General features: G+C 38.8%; 2 long non-coding RNA genes across 2 annotated transcripts in view; one reads left to right on the forward strand and one right to left on the reverse strand.

Annotated features, from left to right (window-relative positions):
• Positions 1 to 17,867, forward strand: part of LOC138950564 (uncharacterized) — a 478,836-nt gene that overhangs the window by 410,955 nt on the left and 50,014 nt on the right. The window lies entirely within an intron of this gene.
• Positions 5,102 to 11,364, reverse strand: LOC138950545 (uncharacterized). Its single transcript, XR_011450715.1, has 2 exons — positions 8,362 to 11,364; positions 5,102 to 8,317 (listed from the first exon to the last, which is right to left on the reverse strand). It is a non-coding gene; the product is annotated as an uncharacterized lncRNA (long non-coding RNA).

Here is a 17,867-nt window from a genome sequence, read left to right on the forward strand (position 1 = left end):
ATGTTGTCTGTACATTGAAGATGTTGTCTGTACATTGAAGATGTTGTCTGTACATTGAAGATGTTGTCTGTACATTGAAGATGTTGTCTGTACATTGAAGATGTTGTCTGTACATTGAAGATGTTGTCTTTCCCGCGTCAGTACACGTTCGTATTTATCGCAACAATTAATGTGTGCACGCTTTTACATGCAATAAGAATGAACACCCTTTCACTTGGGTTACGTGCCAAAAGTCCACACCCTGACTGCATGCTGTGGTGAGTTGGCATTTTGTTGAAATGAAAACTTTAAAAAAAAATTGTTACCTTTACGCCATTACATACATGTCAACCCCTATCAGTGTTTTCCTGTATCACATTACCAAAAAACTGTATCATCAGGCCAAAAAACTGTACATAGCGCGCGGCACCGCGGTATTACCGCGTAAGGCAGAATTTGAAAGTTGTGTTTATGGTAGTGAGGTGCATGGTATAAAGATCAATCAATTTCATCAGTCAAATGCTGACCGCTTGCATTCCTCTTGCGTTTCTTCGATGGGTTTTCCATGCTGACGTCTTATCGTGTTGAACAAAGAAGACAGAGTGAGGATGAATCACGCGAAACAAGCGGATGTTGTGTCCGAAAACGGTGACTGCGCATGCGTCGACCGTTGTGCGCATGCGCTAGGACTTACTTCCTGATCTGTGTGAGTCGTTTTGCCCGTGATCGGAAACCGATCTCACGCTTTCGTCCAATCGGAATATTTCTCCCCCCCTTTTTTTTTTACAAATGTCATTTTTGAAATTTCCCGTATCAATGAAGTTTTTTCGTATCAATCCCCGTGATACGCCGTATCACTCGAAAATCATGAAAAATCCGTATGCGATACGGGAAATCCGTATCAGTTGGCAACTCTGCCATTATTTCATCGTAAAATACGCACTGTGCACTGAGAGCAAGTATTTCATTTTCATTTTCATTACTTTATTGTCCCCTCGCTGGGAAATTAGGGTCGCTTTCTCCCAGTGGAAAGCTAGCAGCAACGGAGTCGCGCTACCCAGGTGTCTGCGTGTGTCGGGTGTAATCAGCCACCTGCACTTATGGCAGAATGACCGAGGTCTTTTACGTGAAATTGTGATGACACGGGGGTGGGACATGGCTTCCGTCTCTGGACCCGGCCTGCGCATAAAGTTGACCCGTGTCCGTCCGGCCGGCCCGAATTTGAACCTGCGACCTTCCGATCACAAGTCCAGTGCTCTACTATACTAACTGAGCTACCGGGGCCCCCAGGCTATTGTGTTGTGGTACATGACCAAGTGGAGGAATTGTCTTATCCCATGTCAAAGGCTGGCTCTATCAGTCTGAGATGGTGAGTGGAAATGTTTTCACGAGACGAGAAGGAGTGTGGCTTTAAACAATCAACACCCACATTAGGCACAACAAAAAAAATTGTCTGTTTCTGGTAACATGGCTAAAAAAAATAGGGTCGGTAGGTAGGGATTTTTTTTTTTTTGGGTTGATTTTTTTACCCCAAATGTAGACCAATAAAACTAACTTTAAAAATCGCGCAAAGAGACTGGATTCACTATACATAGAGACAAGACACTCAACACATTTACAAATCGTCAGCGGACTTTCGTTTTCACACGTTTTTGTTGTTCATTTTCTCACCCTGTCCTTTACCACCAAAAAAAAAGTTTAGGGTCGGCGCCGAAATTTAGGGTCGGTCGGGTGACCAGAAACAGACAATTTTTTTTGTTGGCCTTAACAACACGACAGAGCCAAGATAAATATATACAAAGAAGTCATCTCAGACGGGGAAAGAATTCCCCAAAGTTTATTTACACAAAACATAGCCACAGATTCAGCACATGTAGATTTTATTCCACAGAACAATTAATATTTAAACATTCAAATGACACGCTTGCAAACAAGTGTTATTAATTAGCAACTTTGATCGTTGCCCGTATTTTGGTGACCAATACATGTTGGGATTGTATCACAAAACGCAAATGTTTACTGGTATAATGTATGTGATTGCTAGCAGAGGTTACAATGCAAAGCTTTCGATCACTGATAATGTTCTGGTATAACATGATGCAAGACTTCTTCGGTGGCTTAAAGTGTTCACATGACTTACTAAATTACACACACAAAGATTTACACCAGAACCATTACAATTTTAGTTATTCATGAGTGGGTGGGTGGAGGGGATGGGCTAGTTCTAACTATGCATTAGATTATAAAATTGTATTCTGTGTAGACCCTTCCACCAGCATCTTAGACCACTCTTTGTACATTATACGTTATTTGCGTGTTTGACCAAAATATGACATTTTACACAGATCGAGACAGTCATTGTTCTCCGAGACCGCGCTAGCGGTCGAGGTGAACAATGACTGTCGAGATCTGTGTAAAATGTCATATTTTGGTCAAACACGCAAATAACATTTATGTATCGATCGAATTCCTTTCAGGTACTATGACTTTGTTGTTGTTTTGACGATTGAACGAGCTCACAAACACATGCATGCAATCCACATGTATGCAATCAAACACATAAGCTTCATATTTGGGCGTTTCAGGTTGACCGAAACTTCAAAGGAACTACAAAGATGGGTTGAAGCAACCTTGCATGCAACTGAGGTCAAAAAAAAAAAAAAAAAAAAGGAACTACAAAACACACGTCATGTACTCACTTTGTTGTTGTTTTGACATTGAACAGCACACACACATGCAATCAAACACATGACGTTTTTTGTTTTTTTAGTTCCTTTGAAGTTTCGGTCAACCTGAAAAGCCAAATTATAAAGTTTTGTCGGCCTCTGACGTCACATGACTCAAAGAAGGGAAATCCAATCTCCAATCGATACATTTTCTTTTAATAGATGATTGTCATTTGTTTTACCTCATGTCTGCCCTGCGTGTGATGGTGTGATCGTGACTGCTGTAGTGTGGGCGTGTGCGTGTTGGTGTGTATGTCAGTGTATGTGTGGGCGTGTGTGTGTGTGTGTGTCAGTGTGTGTGTGGGTGTGTGTGTGTGTGCGTGATTTTACCAACACTACGCTAAATTCCTTGTGCTTTAAATGTTTTTTAATGTCACTTGGCTCAATAAATACTGTATTCTGTATTCTGTATTCTGTATTCTAACCAGAAGTATCACATAGTTTTTCTCTTTGACCATAAAGCATGTCCTGAATACGGTGAAGTCAACTACGCGAAGCATAATTCACGAAGCTGGTCGCACAGACTTTAACGCTGAGTTTTTGGTTAAAAAAAAGACTTCGCGAAAGTCGACTTCGGGCTCAATTAAAAACCACCTTTACAAAGCCTACTTTTATTGGAAATATGCGGCATTTGATCGTGTTTTATGTCAAATACTGGAAACGAAATCACGAACTGACCGGTCCTGGCAGTGTTATGGCATGTGACAGTGTCCCGTCTGAAACCAAAGAGACAGCTACGATACAACGCCGAGGCCCGATCGAAGTCGACTTTGCGAATGCACAATTTTTACCGAAAATGAAGTGCCAATTAAAGCTTCGTGCAGTGGACTTGAAGTGTACTGCGCCAAATTAAAGTGAGGCTTTATTTCGTTTGCTTTTCAGATGAATGTTGTTGTTGTTGTTTGCTTGTTTTGTGTGTGTGTGTGAGATGTACACTTCTTGCCTTATGTGAGAAGAAAAATATTTTAAAGCACAGTCCTTCGTATGAAAACAATTCTGCTCGTGATCGCCCAGGACTTGACGTGGGATAAGACGTGTACATCCTTCCACTTGGAGACCTGCCAAAACTCAACATCCTCACTATACTTCCTCTTCGTAGCTGATAATTATTTTTGTATGAATTAATTTTGAATCCTGACATACAACCACTGGTGTCTTTTAAAATTATTATTATTATTTTTTTTTACAATTTAATTTATTTTAACACACACAATAATGTCCCATACCGCAGAGTACAGTGGAACCCCCCTTTTAAGACCCCCCCCCCCCCATTTTATGACTCCCTCTATTTTACGACTCCCTCCATTTTACAACTCCCTCCATTTTAAGACTCCCTCCATTTTAAGACTCCCTCCATTTTACGACTCCCTCCATTTTAAGACTCCCTCCATTTTAAGACTCCCTCTATTTTACGACTCCCTCCAATTTAAGACTCCCTCCATTTTAAGACTCCCTCCATTTTAAGACTCCCTCCATTTTAAGACTCCCTCCATTTTAAGACCTTGCTTTTTCAGATGCTGTGTTCATAAGCTCTGTAAATTTATCTCCTGTTTAAGACCTGATTTTCTCAGATTTCTGAAGGTCTTAAACAGGGGGTTCCACTGTCCCCCCAGGCTGTTGAATGCTGGTGTGTGTCCAAGTAGAGGCTTGGTCTTACCTCATGCAACAGCCTGGACACATCTTCTTCTTCTTCTTCTGCGTTCGTGGGCTGAAACTCCCATGTACACTCGTGTTTTTTGCACGAGTGGAATTTTACGTGTATGACCGTTTTTTACCCCGCCATTTAGGCAGCCATACGCCGTTTTCGGAGGAAGCATGCTGGGTATTTTCGTGTTTCTATAACCCACCGAACTCTGACATGGATTACAGGATCTTTTTCGTGCGCACTTGGTCTTGTGCTTGCGTGTACACACGGGGGCGTTCGGACACCGAGGAGAGTCTGCACACAAAGTTGACTCTGAGAAATAAATCTCTCGCCGAACGTGGGGACGAACTCACGCTGACAGCGGCCAACTGCCATGGCTACAAATCCGGCGCGCTACCTTTCGATCACAAGTCCAGTGCTCTTCCCCCTGAGCTACCCGGGCCCCTCGTTTTCACAGGAAGGACTGTGCCTTAATTTAAGACTAAGCTAGGTCTAGAAGTTTAGATAGAACTAGAATAAGCTAGGTCTAGAAGTTTAGATAGAACTAGACTAAGCTAGGTCTAGAAGTTTAGATAGAACTAGACTAAGCTAGGTCTAGAAGTTTAGATAGAACTAGAATAAGCTAGGTCTAGAAGTTTAGATAGAACTAAATTGTGAGAGTGCAAACAAAACTGAACGAACGAACAAACAAACGAGCAGGTTGGCATTAGTAAACAAACAAACTGAAAAAAATTCAACAAAAAACAATAAATCGGAACTCCAGTTTGTATTTTTTTTCTCTCCATCAGCCATTACATAAAATAAAACAAAAACATTGAATAAAAACAGGAGCATCTTTGTATCTATACAGCGACTAGGGATGCTAGTTTGAATTAAAGCAGTCCGCTTATTTATACACACAAAACATTACAACAACTGGCTTTATAAAGTAATGAACGCAGTTTCAAGACTGAACTATTGCAGAACTTACACCAAGCAGAGCTTGTGGAGATTATGAAATACAACATAAAGACGCGTGTACAAACTCATTCTTAAGCCAAAAACAATTTGACAGACAAAAAAATCTCTCTAGATGTAAACAAAACCAAGCAAAATCTATTTATATCTAAACAAAAAACAACAACTCTTTTTGTTTTTAAAGGAGAGACAAATCATTCAACCAAGACATTACAAATCCTCATTGCAATGTATAGATAATAAAATTAAAATTAAATTTTAAAAAACCAACACCAGATGTCCACTCTGTGACATAACTGTAGAAATTAGATTCATAACAAAAGTTGTGACCGTTTACGTACCTTAACTCTTCACACTGTCAAGAAAATCTATGAATGCTGGGTCAGTGCAAGTGTTTAAACTGTGCTTTTAATCACAATTCTACATATAATCATCAGCCATGTCCATACCACACACCATGAATGGCACACAAAAAGACGGTAAGTTGATGAACTGTGCTAAAAACAGGGATGGCCAAATCTCAAAACGTTTACTCGGCAGCCGGGCGAGTAACTTCAAGAAAGTCACTAGCCCGGCAGAAATTTCACTGGCCCGGTACATACCACAGTTGATCTGCAGTGTTAATATGGCTTTAAAACTTGATATTACAACCAAAAGTGTTGTGTTTGACCAGAATTTTCACTTGCCAGCCGGGGGAATTGCCAGACCATTTCTACTAGCCCGGCGGATTTTTTACTCGCCCGTTTGCCACGGGCGGGCAATTTGGCCATCCCTGTTTAAAGTACATCTTGAAGTATACCAACAGCAGAAAACAGAAAGGGAAGATACATTATTATGCACAAAAACGTTTACAATTTCCAGAAATGACTGTTGTTGACTACGAACAAGCATTCAAAAGTTATCTAATTTGCTCCAAGTTCACGGGTCTAATTTGGAAAAAATCCACACACAAAAATATTGCAGTAACCTGAAAAACACACAGAATGAAATGTTGCATGATGGTGAAATGATGTAATCTCACTGCCTTTGCAGAATATGTTATAAAGATGTTTTAAACAATCTCAAGCAATTTTTGCAGATCTTTTGGACGGTGCCAGCAAACGAAGTAGCTCAAAATATGCAAATGTATAGTTTGTGTGACCCCATTTAAACGATTCCATGATTTTAAATTTACTCATGTAAATGTACAGTTCCTTTTGTCTCAGTTTCAGTGATTCCATGATCCCAATGTAATTTGTACAATTTTAGTGTTAAGCAAAAATCATCGAACAATTCTTTGATAATCAAAAACAACAATTTATGAGTTTCAATACTAAAATTATCACATGCTCAAAATTTGGTTTTAGTTTAACACACAAATATTCCTCATTGTGTAAAATTAATAGTTTAAAAAATCACACAGGATTGTGGCTCATAAATGAAGAGAAGAAAACTGAATAAAACACTCACATAAATATAATGACATTTTCATCAAAGACATATGATCCAATCAAGTTAAACTGTGACGCATCAGACATGTAAACTGATTTGAAAAACAAATGAAATCAAGTTAACGCTTGAGGTGTTTTAGTCTTTCTCTCTCTGAGCCTTTCATAATAAGACACTAGGTCATGAACAAAATCTATAACATAAATATGTGACAGTATACTTCTTGAAAAAAGTGGAATGCATAGAGAAATTCACAAAACAATACACTCAAATTAAAGACAGAGTAACAAATATCTATGTTAAAGGAACCGACTTACAAAAAAAACACCAGAATAATAAGGGGGTCAACTACGACGCAGCAAAGAGTAGAATATTTGTGGTGTAAAACTGAGAGCGGCAGTGAGTATTCAATGTTTTATTAGAACAGGGGAGAGGGTTTTCTGAAATAAATTCACAAAACAAACAAAAGGCAGAACAAGAGAGCAGAGTTTTAAACACAATGTATAGTATGCACTTAATCTTTCTGACAAAATACAATTTTAAGATTGTACAAGAAACTAACTACAATGTTGAGTGTCAAATGACTGACAAAATTACAGCATTAAACATTGCACACACATGACACAATAACAAGTTTGAATATTCGAACAATTTTGAGCAATACTCTGTATCAAGTCCAAAAATATTCCCATGCAAGTGATGAGTGTTAACGTGCATGCAAATAAATCAAATCTTCCTTCAAACCATGTACATGGAAACATACGACTCACAGTACACAGAAGTTTACACCACAAAGACATTACCTACATCAACGGCTAATCCGGTGATCGAGTGGCGTAATTGACGAAAAGTGTTCACACAAATAATGTCAACAACCTAAAAGAAACTTGACAAAAAGTGTCATCACGTTAAACAATGTGGACAAGGTAACAGAAACTTGAACAAAAATGTGAAGATAAATAATGTCAACAACATACAGTGGAACCCCCTTTTAAGCCATCCAAAAATGTGAGAAAGATATGTCTTTACACTTTCTACCCCACCTATGTTGACCAAGTTTTTTTTTTTTTTAGCTGAGACCAGCTGTGCTGCAGCAGGTCTTTCAGAATTCTAGTAACTGTGTATCAACACGCTGGAATGCAGGCGTTAGATCGACGTTACAGGAAGCAACTGAAGCTAACAGTCTGAGAGGATATATCCGCACCTGGTCAGATAGTCATATGAGTGGATACGGATATATCCGCACCTGGTCAGATAGTCATATGAGTGGATACGGATATATCCGCACCTGGTCAGATAGTCATATGAGTGGATACGGATATATCCGCACCTGGTCAGATAGTCATATGAGTGGGTACGGATATATCCATACCAGGTCAGATAGTCATATGAGTGGGTACGGATATATCCGTACCGGGTCAGATAGTCATATGAGTGGATACGAATATATCCATACCTGGTCAGATAGTCATATGAGTGGATACGCATATATCCGTACCTGGTCAGATAGTCATATGAGTTGATACGGATATATCCGTACCTGGTCAGATAGTCATATGAGTGGATACGGATATATCCGTACCTGGTCAGATAGAGTCATATGAGTGGATACGGATATATCCGTACCTGGGAGACACTATAAGTTAAAAAAAAGGGGGGGTCTTAAAATGGAGTTAAATTTACAAAAATTATGAAGAGAAACTATGGAAAAGTATGGTCTCAAAAGGGTGGAGGTCTTAAGTCAGGGGGTCTCAAATTGTTTTGTTTTTAAAGGGGGGGGGGGGGGGGGGTCCACTGTAACAAAAAAAGTAGCGAATACTTTCACTGGTAACAGTATAAATCAGTGCACAAGCAATGTGTCACAGTACAGCTCAAAGGTTAACACAGTCAGAATGCACAAACTTCACCCACGTATAAGATGATTGCGCAAACTTCACCTACGTTTCGGATGAGCTACACAAAAACACTGCAGTCTCAAGGGAATACAGGGCTATTAATTACATGTATTATGAACAATCTTTTCTCAGGATCTGCTCGCATACAAACAGAAAGTTCAATAAAATAAGAAAATTAACAATATAATACATGCATATGTAATATAAAACAAATCTAAACAAAACTAAAAGGTAAAAACATTAAAAAATGTCAAAAGAAAGCTTGATCAACAGTGAAAAAAGCAAACTAGCGTTATATAAATGTACTTCTCGGCGTTTACAGATGTGCAAGTTGAATTACAACTATACTTCACACGATTTATTTGTATGGCTAAAAAAAAACCATTAACATTTTTACCAGTATCTGTTTGCCCCAGATTATCTGTAACAGACAGACCGAGTATAAAACTGTAATATAGCACACAATAAACTTAAAGCTGTTGTGACCCATTACATTAAAACATGTTTGCAAGCAGCTGAGTATACACTTTGAAAACAGACTAGATATTTTACATTTTCAAAATACTTTTCAAAAGATTTATCCAGACAAAAGCACTTAATTAACAACCGAACATGAAACCAGTTTCAAAATGTTATTTTCACAGTCAAATGATTTGCACAATTTTCCTGAAAAAAAATAATGCATAATGCATTTTCGTACACACCACATTTTTGTAATCAAACAACATTAAATTATTCTTCTGCCATTTTTTGCAACATTTTGTTTTGGCACAGTATCAAAACTGGAAAAAAAAATCATAAAACCGTCATGACTAATACCTGTGTGTTTCTCACGATTTAAAAAAAAAAACCCAGCTGAAAACTGCCAACAATTTTCCAATCTCTTGTAAGCTTAACTTATCCCATTCTACACTAATACTACATGTATATATAAGTAAAAGTCGAAAACAAGGGGGCAGCATTTGTGTCTATTAGCCCTAAATTAGGTCAGCATAACTATTTAAAAATAACTTCACACACAAACAACCAAGAAATACAAATGATAATAAAATGGAAAGAGATAAGATTAAATTACAGAGGATTTCCCAATACAAAATCAGAACATTCCAAATACTGTGGTAGACATGGCACATTGTGTATATAAGTTAAAGGTTAAACACCACACCCATTTTTGGCTCACGTAAGTGTAGCCTATGCGATCGTAACTTTGTCTGTCTGTGCGTGCGTGCGTATGTGCGTATGTGCATGCGTGCGTGCGTGTGTATGTCTGTGGTAGAAACTCTAACATTTGAAGACGTCACATTACATTGACGTCACATTATGACGTAAGAGGGTTAGACGTCACGCGAAGGAAGTACTGAAAGTCTCGGTCATTATTATTTTGAGCGGGCCGAGACTAGTTGGCAGTCGTGTCCCTGTAAGTAGGCTACATGCAGACAGACAGATCTAGATCTAGTGTCTCGCTTTCTTGCACAGTTTCACCTATGCTCTTTCTATGTGTGTGTGTGTGTGTGTGTGTGTGTGTGTGTGTGTGTGTGTGTGTGTGTTACTGTTTGTCGATTTCTTACGTGAGCCTTGATGGCTTCGCCTCTTGTTTTCCATTAGCACAGTTACAAACGTCAATAAATTCAACCATGCAGAATTAATCCGCTACTGATTATCATTAATAACCTTGACTGTTGTTACCGAAACTGAGATAAATAGACCATGACCCTCCATTTCATTATCTGTGCAACGGACAGTCCGTGCATTTTACTCTCAGACTGTTCATCTACATGTATGATCGTTGTCTGAATTTACTGAGTGAACAGAAACTGCGGGGGGGGGGGGTTATTTTACGTTCAGATTGTGTTCATCTGTTCATTGTCTGTACATACTGGGTCATCAGAAATTGTCCAATCAGATGAATATAAACCGTTTATTTTGAGTTCAGAGTCCTGTTCATTTTGTGTTCAGTCATGATGAATACCCTTTATTTTGAGTTCAGAGTCCTGTTCATTTTGTGTTCAGTCATGTTCATCTACTGGCAATGTTCATTGTCTGAACAAACCGAGCTACACCCGAAAATGGACAAAATACTCAATTAAAAACGCTCCATTTTAAAGCATTAGAGTCATGTCCATGCTGTACAGTGAAAACCCTTTACTTAAAAGTTCTGACTTAATGTTCATTTCACATAATTACGTTCATAATCTGTACAAGCTGTGTGACCAGAAATTGAAAAAACACAAATCTTCATTTTATGTTCAGACTTGTTTTTACCTTATTATTATATCCTCATTGTCTGTACATACTGAGTGACCAGGAACTGAACATTAAAACTTCTTGATTTCAAGTTCAGTCATATGCTTCATGTACTTGTATATTAACTGTTCATTGACCATACAAACTGATCAGTTCAATCATAACTGAACAAACAGATGAATACCCTTCACTCTACGTACAGACATCTACACACATATCTGTACACACGTCTGTACATGCCGTGTGTGCACATCACGCGGACTTGACATCACAACAACAGCAAATTATAGGCTCCACGTACCGCACCGTTTTTCTTTGTTTGGTGTTTAACGTCGTTTTCAACCACGAAGGTTATATCGCGACGGGGAAAGGGGGGAGATGGGATAGAGCCACTCGTCAATTGTTTCTTGTTCACAAAAGCACTAATCAAAAAATTGCTCCAGGGGCTTGCAACGTAGTACAATATATGACCTTACTGGGAGAATGCAAGTTTCCAGTACAAAGGATTTAACATTTCTTACATTCTGCTTGACTAAAATCTTTACAAAAATGGACTATATTCTATCCAAGAAACATTTAACAAGGGTAAAAGGAGAAACAGAATCCGTTAGTCGCCTCTTACGACATGCTGAGGAGCATCGGGTAAATTCTTCCCCCTAACCCGCGGGGGGGGAGGGGGGGCTCCACGTATAGCGCCCAACGTCAACTGTATGCACCATGATTCCTGATTCCACCCATCTGACACTCGACCTTGCCACAACAACATCACACATAATGTCGGTATGATTATAAATTCATACAACACAGAAGAAGAGGGAAAAGGCGGGAGAGAGGTTATAACGTCAACAGCAAGACTCAGGTTCTATAACAACATAAAGAGAGGTTATAACGTCAACAGCAAGACTCAGGTTCAATAACAACATAAAGAGCAGAGAAACAATCCGTGCAACGATAGAAAACACTGGTGTAAAACCCCCAACACGTTTTCTGTCAAACGCACACTAGCACATCTTACACTTGACAACAAAATTAAGACTGGAGCAAGAGACTGCAGGTGATCGTGAGAGAAATAGAACAAGATAACAATAAAAAATGTGCTCAGCAGAAAACAGCGAAAACTAAGAGATTATGGCTATTTTCGTTATCCTATGTGAAAAAAAAAATAAATAATAAAAAAATAAAAAAAAGAAGAAATAATAAAAAAAAATAAAAAGAAGAAATAATAAAAAAATAAAAAATAAAAAAACTAAGAGATTATGGCCGACCTTCAGCATGCACAGTATCACCTTTACTTCCACAGATCTGCAGCGCCTGTCAAATTGTACAAGAGCATAGACACAAATTTCAGAAATAACTCAGTCAGGTTTTTATGGGTTGAGGAAGAGTGAGTTTTCCTTGGAAACATCGAGGTAAGCTACGTGTGACACTGGAGGCCAATCACTAGCAAGCAGTGAGACTCGATCCACGCATGGTCGGTCAATCTGCACACTGAGGGACGCGATCACAACGGAAGTGTGAATAGTGATGATCAGCCCCGATGCGAGTATTTTCCAATGAAGAGAGCGTCACATTGAGAGGACAGTTCAACACATTTCGGAGGTCATCCTCACAGGGATATTTTAGTCGTGCGCATGGAGCCCTAAAGAAGACGGCGGCAATCGTGATAGCCACAGAAGTGGATGTCTAGAAGGAGCCAATGAGAAGAAGTGGGCAGTCGTTCGCATGATTTCACTTGCACAGATCACCGACCACGCGCGGAGACAAGCCGCTCACTAGTAAATGGCCAACATTATATGTCACATGTCGCTTGCCTCATGAGTGGTGCCAAAGACAAGCAAGGAAAAGTCAGACTCTCCCAGAACCAGAAAACACTTGACAAGTGTTATTTCCGAACATCGTATACATTCTGACAGACCTAAAATGATCCATTCTCTGCAGATTGAGATTATTTCCTGCATAAATTCTTGGAATTATAATTTATATACAAGCTTCCTTCCACTTGGACAGATGCCAAAATTCAACAGCCTGGCTTGTTGTGTGTAGAGTAGACATTGTTTGCTGAACTGATTTGGCATGCAGATAAATTGACATGCCCGTGTTACTTATGGGGCCGTCGAATGGTTGCGATTCGATCGTAACAATCCCTCGCATGCAAGGCCAGCGCCGATTGGCTCGTACAAGCAGTCGGTCACACGGCTAAAATTCATTGCACAGTAATAGCCGACACTTTTTGGCAAAGCAAGTTTCAATCCGATCTGCCAAAGTTCAAACGTCGCTCTCACAACTGATTGGTTATGACTTACGATTGTATCACAGAAAACAAAGCAGGTTCTATCCCTCAAAGCAACGACAGCATCGCTTATGAATGCATCGCAGCTCATAATTCTTATGCGCTCATTCCACCGTGTGACCGGGCAGGGAAAATTCTATTTTGTTACGATGGCTTTACAAAAATAGTTTAACAAAAAAATTCCCACTTGGCACAAGACTAGCACTCAGGCTGTTGTATTTTAGCATTTAAGTCCTAGTATTAACTCTTATCTTGTTAAAAAAAAAAGGATGGATCTGTGGTACTGGTAGTGAACATGATAAAGCGACTACATGAGATGGAGATTACCTTCAACTGAAGGTAAAAGTGCGTCTGTCGCAGTCACAGAGTGTAAAACAGGCCACCGAATAAACAAGCCAATGAACAAAACATGTTCCAGTGTACAGGGTGCAGAGATTATTTTTTCCCCACACATTATTATCTTAGATTTAAAAGAGACAGACAAGAAGGTGATACAGATCTAAGCTGCAAAATATGGCAGGGCACACAAACAGCACATTAAAATGGTGTACATACATGTATGTATGTAAATGCATACCAATCTGACATTTCAACTAAATGTCAACAGGGCACACAAAAGCACATTAAAATGGTGTACATACATGCATGTAAGTAAATGCACACAAACCTGACATTAAACTAATGTCAACAAGACCATCCAATCTCGTTATATGCGTAAAATCCTTCATGTAAGCGATACATGTACAGTCATCGATCTCATGCAAAGTCAGCTGTACCAAAGGTAAGCAGAGAATGAGGAGAAGAAACAAGACGAAAATAAGACAAAAAGGCCTAGAAGCACCAAAATACATCAAAACGTCATAGTTCCCAGACACACAAAAACATACTGTCCAACCTCCGTTGACAGTTATGAAATTAAAACGAAAGGAAAAGAACAAAAGCAGCATATCTAGAATGAAGCTGATTCTGAGATTGGGGAAATACTTTAATACCTGGCAAGGAAGGGAGAAATCTTAGGATTGATGAGATGTACGATTCGCATTTAAAGATTAAATTTACTTCTCCAAAAATACCAATTTTGACTGACCCTGAGTCAACTGAGTCAAAATAATGAACACTTAATCTGCACTACCAGTGTATAAAAATGCAAACAGAAAATGTCTTTTTGTAAACACTTTTCGAATATTAGTTTATTACACAGAACAAGGGTAAAAACATGAACTACCTGTGTATAAAGTACGGTAAAAATCTGCATAATATATTGAGCATTCCTTTTCATGAAATATCAGTAACTTGCATTTCACTAGACATAACACTACTGGCCTTGAGTAAGAGAACGGAGTAAAGGTAAAAATCCAACACTGCTCAAATGTAACACAGCTTAGTATAGCTTTGTGAGTCGCTACAGTTCAAGCTAGAATTGATTAAATTCACAATCAAACACTTACACCCACGAAAGAATACTTGCATGAGCAAGCTAAGCATAAATCTCAATAAGCCCACACTCAAATCAATACACAACTTTAATTTCAATTTCAATTCATTTATAGGTCATGTTTATCTGAATTGTCAAATGCCACCTCAAACTTATGCTAGTAAGAAACCCATGTTTGATGCCTTTTTTTATTTTTCATTTTTTTTTTTTTAGATGACTACAGAACTGCAACATTAGAACTCTCAATTCCTGAGCTGTAAAACTACAGACCAGACAAAACGACACTCTGTAATCCCTCTTTCACTAAAATTATACGTAAAGTAAGTCATTTAGCTGCTTTTCATTCATACTTTAGTGCTCATGACTTTCACCAATAAAACACAAAATGACTTTAGATGGGGCAAAGTTTGTCCAAAATCATACACATCTCATGTCTAAAGCAAAGGGCAAATAGCTCTTGTCTGAAACCATGGTTACATGGTAACACGCAAACCAAGTTATTGCTCAGAAACAAAGAATGACACGGAAAATTAGTTATGCTTAACTTCCTTATACGTAGCACTACAGACACGTACACAGCCACTTAACCGTGTAATCTATGTCACTTACGTAATTTCGTTATCAAAAATGAACCCAATAAGGGATCCGGAGAGCATTTAATTCCTAGGACAACATTTCACTAATTTCACGGCTTTTACAACTTGACTCACAACTCCCTTCTTGATCGTTACTTGACATCAGGCTAACAAAACGAGAGCACAAAAAACAAGAAGGGCAAAGCCCATACGACTCACATGCTTGACCTCGACCTTTACATGACCTTGACTTTCAGGGTCAAGGTCAAATAACTAAACCTAGCAATGACATCATACACTAAGAACTGCTTTACACATTTTTCCTACCAAAATACATGTGACCTTGACCCAAGGTCAAGGTCATCCAACACAAAGCTGTTAATTCAAGACATAGGAAGTACAATGGTGCTTATTGGCTCTTTCTACCATGAGATATGGTCACTTTTAGTGGTTCACTACCTTATTTTGGTCACATTTCATAAGGGTCAAAGTGACCTTGACCTTGATCATATGTGACCAAATGTGTCTTATGATGAAAGCATAACATGTGCCCCACATAATTTTTGAGTCACTTGAGAAAATGTGACTCTATGTAATCGGTCAGTGTTAGTCTGTCCGGCCGGCCGTCCGGCCGGCCGTCCGTAGACACCACCTTAACGTTGGACTTTTCTCGGAAACTATCAAAGCGATCGGGCTCATATTTTGTTTAGTCGTGACCTCCAATGACCTCTACACTTTAACGATGGTTTCGTTGACCTTTGACCTTTTTCAAGGTCACAGGTCAGCGTCAAAGGAAAAATGAGACATTTTATATCTTTGACAAAGTTCATCGGATGTGATTGAAACTTTGTAGGATTATTCTTTACATCAAAGTATTTACATCTGTAGCCTTTTACGAACGTTATCAGAAAAACAAGGGAGATAACTAGCCTTTTCTGTTCGGCAACACACAACTTAACGTTGGGCTTTTCTCGGAAACTATAAAAGTGACCGGGCTCAAATTTTATGTGAACGTGACTCCCAGTGACCTCTACACTTTGACGTCTGCTTTGGTGACCTTTGACCTTTTTCAAGGTCACAGGTATGTCTTGAAGGAAAAAAATTGAAATATCATATCTCTGAAACTATTCATCGGATTTGATTCAAACTTTATAGGATTATTCTTTACATCAAATTATTTACATCTGTATTGTGTTGTGAATAGCAATTTCTTCCTGTCCATCTGATGCCTCATATAATATTCAGAACTGCGAAAGTGACTCGATCGAGCGTTTGCTCTTCTTGTTAAGTTTGAAACAGTTATCTTCCATAGTTCAGGGTCAAGGTCACTTCAAAATATGTATACAATCCAACTTTGAAGAGCTCCTGTGACCTTGACCTTGAAGCAAGGTAAACCAAACTGGTATCAAAAGATGGGACTTACTTTGCCCTATATATCATATATAGGTGAGGTATTCAATCTCAAAAACTTCAGAGAAAATGGGAAAAATGGGAAAAATAGCTGTTTTTTAGACAACATTTATGGCCCCTGCGACCTTGACCTTGAAGCAAGGTCAAGATGCTATGTATGTTTTTTGGGGCCTTGTCATCATACACCATCTTGCCAAATTTGGTACTGATAGACTGAATAGTGTCCAAGAAATATCCAACGTTAAAGTTTTCCGGACGGACGGACGGACGGACGGACGGACGGACGACTCGGGTGAGTACATAGACTCACTTTTGCTTCGCATGTGAGTCAAAAAAACCAAAAAATGAGCACAGGATGAGCAAATAAAACAGCAGATAGGCAGGGTCAGCAAATTCACACCAGTCAACCAATGTACTCTCCTGGTATCTACTCTCGGCTATATGAAGTGTTTATGCGCTCTTCTTGTATTCACTCTCGCACTAGCTGAAGCGCTTGGACCCTACACACTATAAACCGGTCTTGGACCCTACACACTATAAACCGACCTTGGACCCTACACACTATATATATACATATACACCAGTCTTCGACCCTAAGCTAGACACTGCTCGCTGTCTATACAAAGCTTATTTGTACAGTGGAACCTGACAGAAACCAACACTCAAAGGCAACCAAAAGTGGACCTTACAGACAGGTGGTTGTTCTGGAAAGGTGAATGATATAGGGGAGAACCTCATCGGGTTGCTTTGGGCATGGGGTGGTTGTAACGGGCAGGTGGTCGTTTTCAAGAAGTGGTCGCCAGGGCTGTTTCGACTGTATCAGTAATGCAAATGGAATAATAATAATAATAATAATAATAATGGTTTTTATATGGCGTAAATCCTAAAATATTTCTAAGCGCCTTACAATGAATCCTCAATGTAATAATCTTCATTACAGCAACAATACACATTTACACAAAAATAAATTAATTTTAACAAAATCTTAAAAGTTAAATCAATCTGTGGTAGCTCCCCACTGTTATATATATAAGCATCTTGTGAATAGCAAATATTATCTACAGAATTTAATTAAGACACCAAACGTACGCTGATAACACATCACTTATCGTGACGCACCACAAAATAAAAATGAAGAATTAATAAAACACTGCATGGTTTCCATAGCAAAAATTGTTGTACACAAACCACAGTCAAAGTTTTAAAGGTACAGTATATTCCTTCTCGTGTAAACAATCATGTTCGTCACTACAAATCTGTTCAGATTTTTACACAAAGTAAGA

The sequence above is a fragment of the Littorina saxatilis genome, linkage group LG16 (assembly GCF_037325665.1).
Source record: "Littorina saxatilis isolate snail1 linkage group LG16, US_GU_Lsax_2.0, whole genome shotgun sequence".
NCBI classification, from domain to species: Eukaryota; Metazoa; Mollusca; class Gastropoda; order Littorinimorpha; family Littorinidae; genus Littorina; species Littorina saxatilis.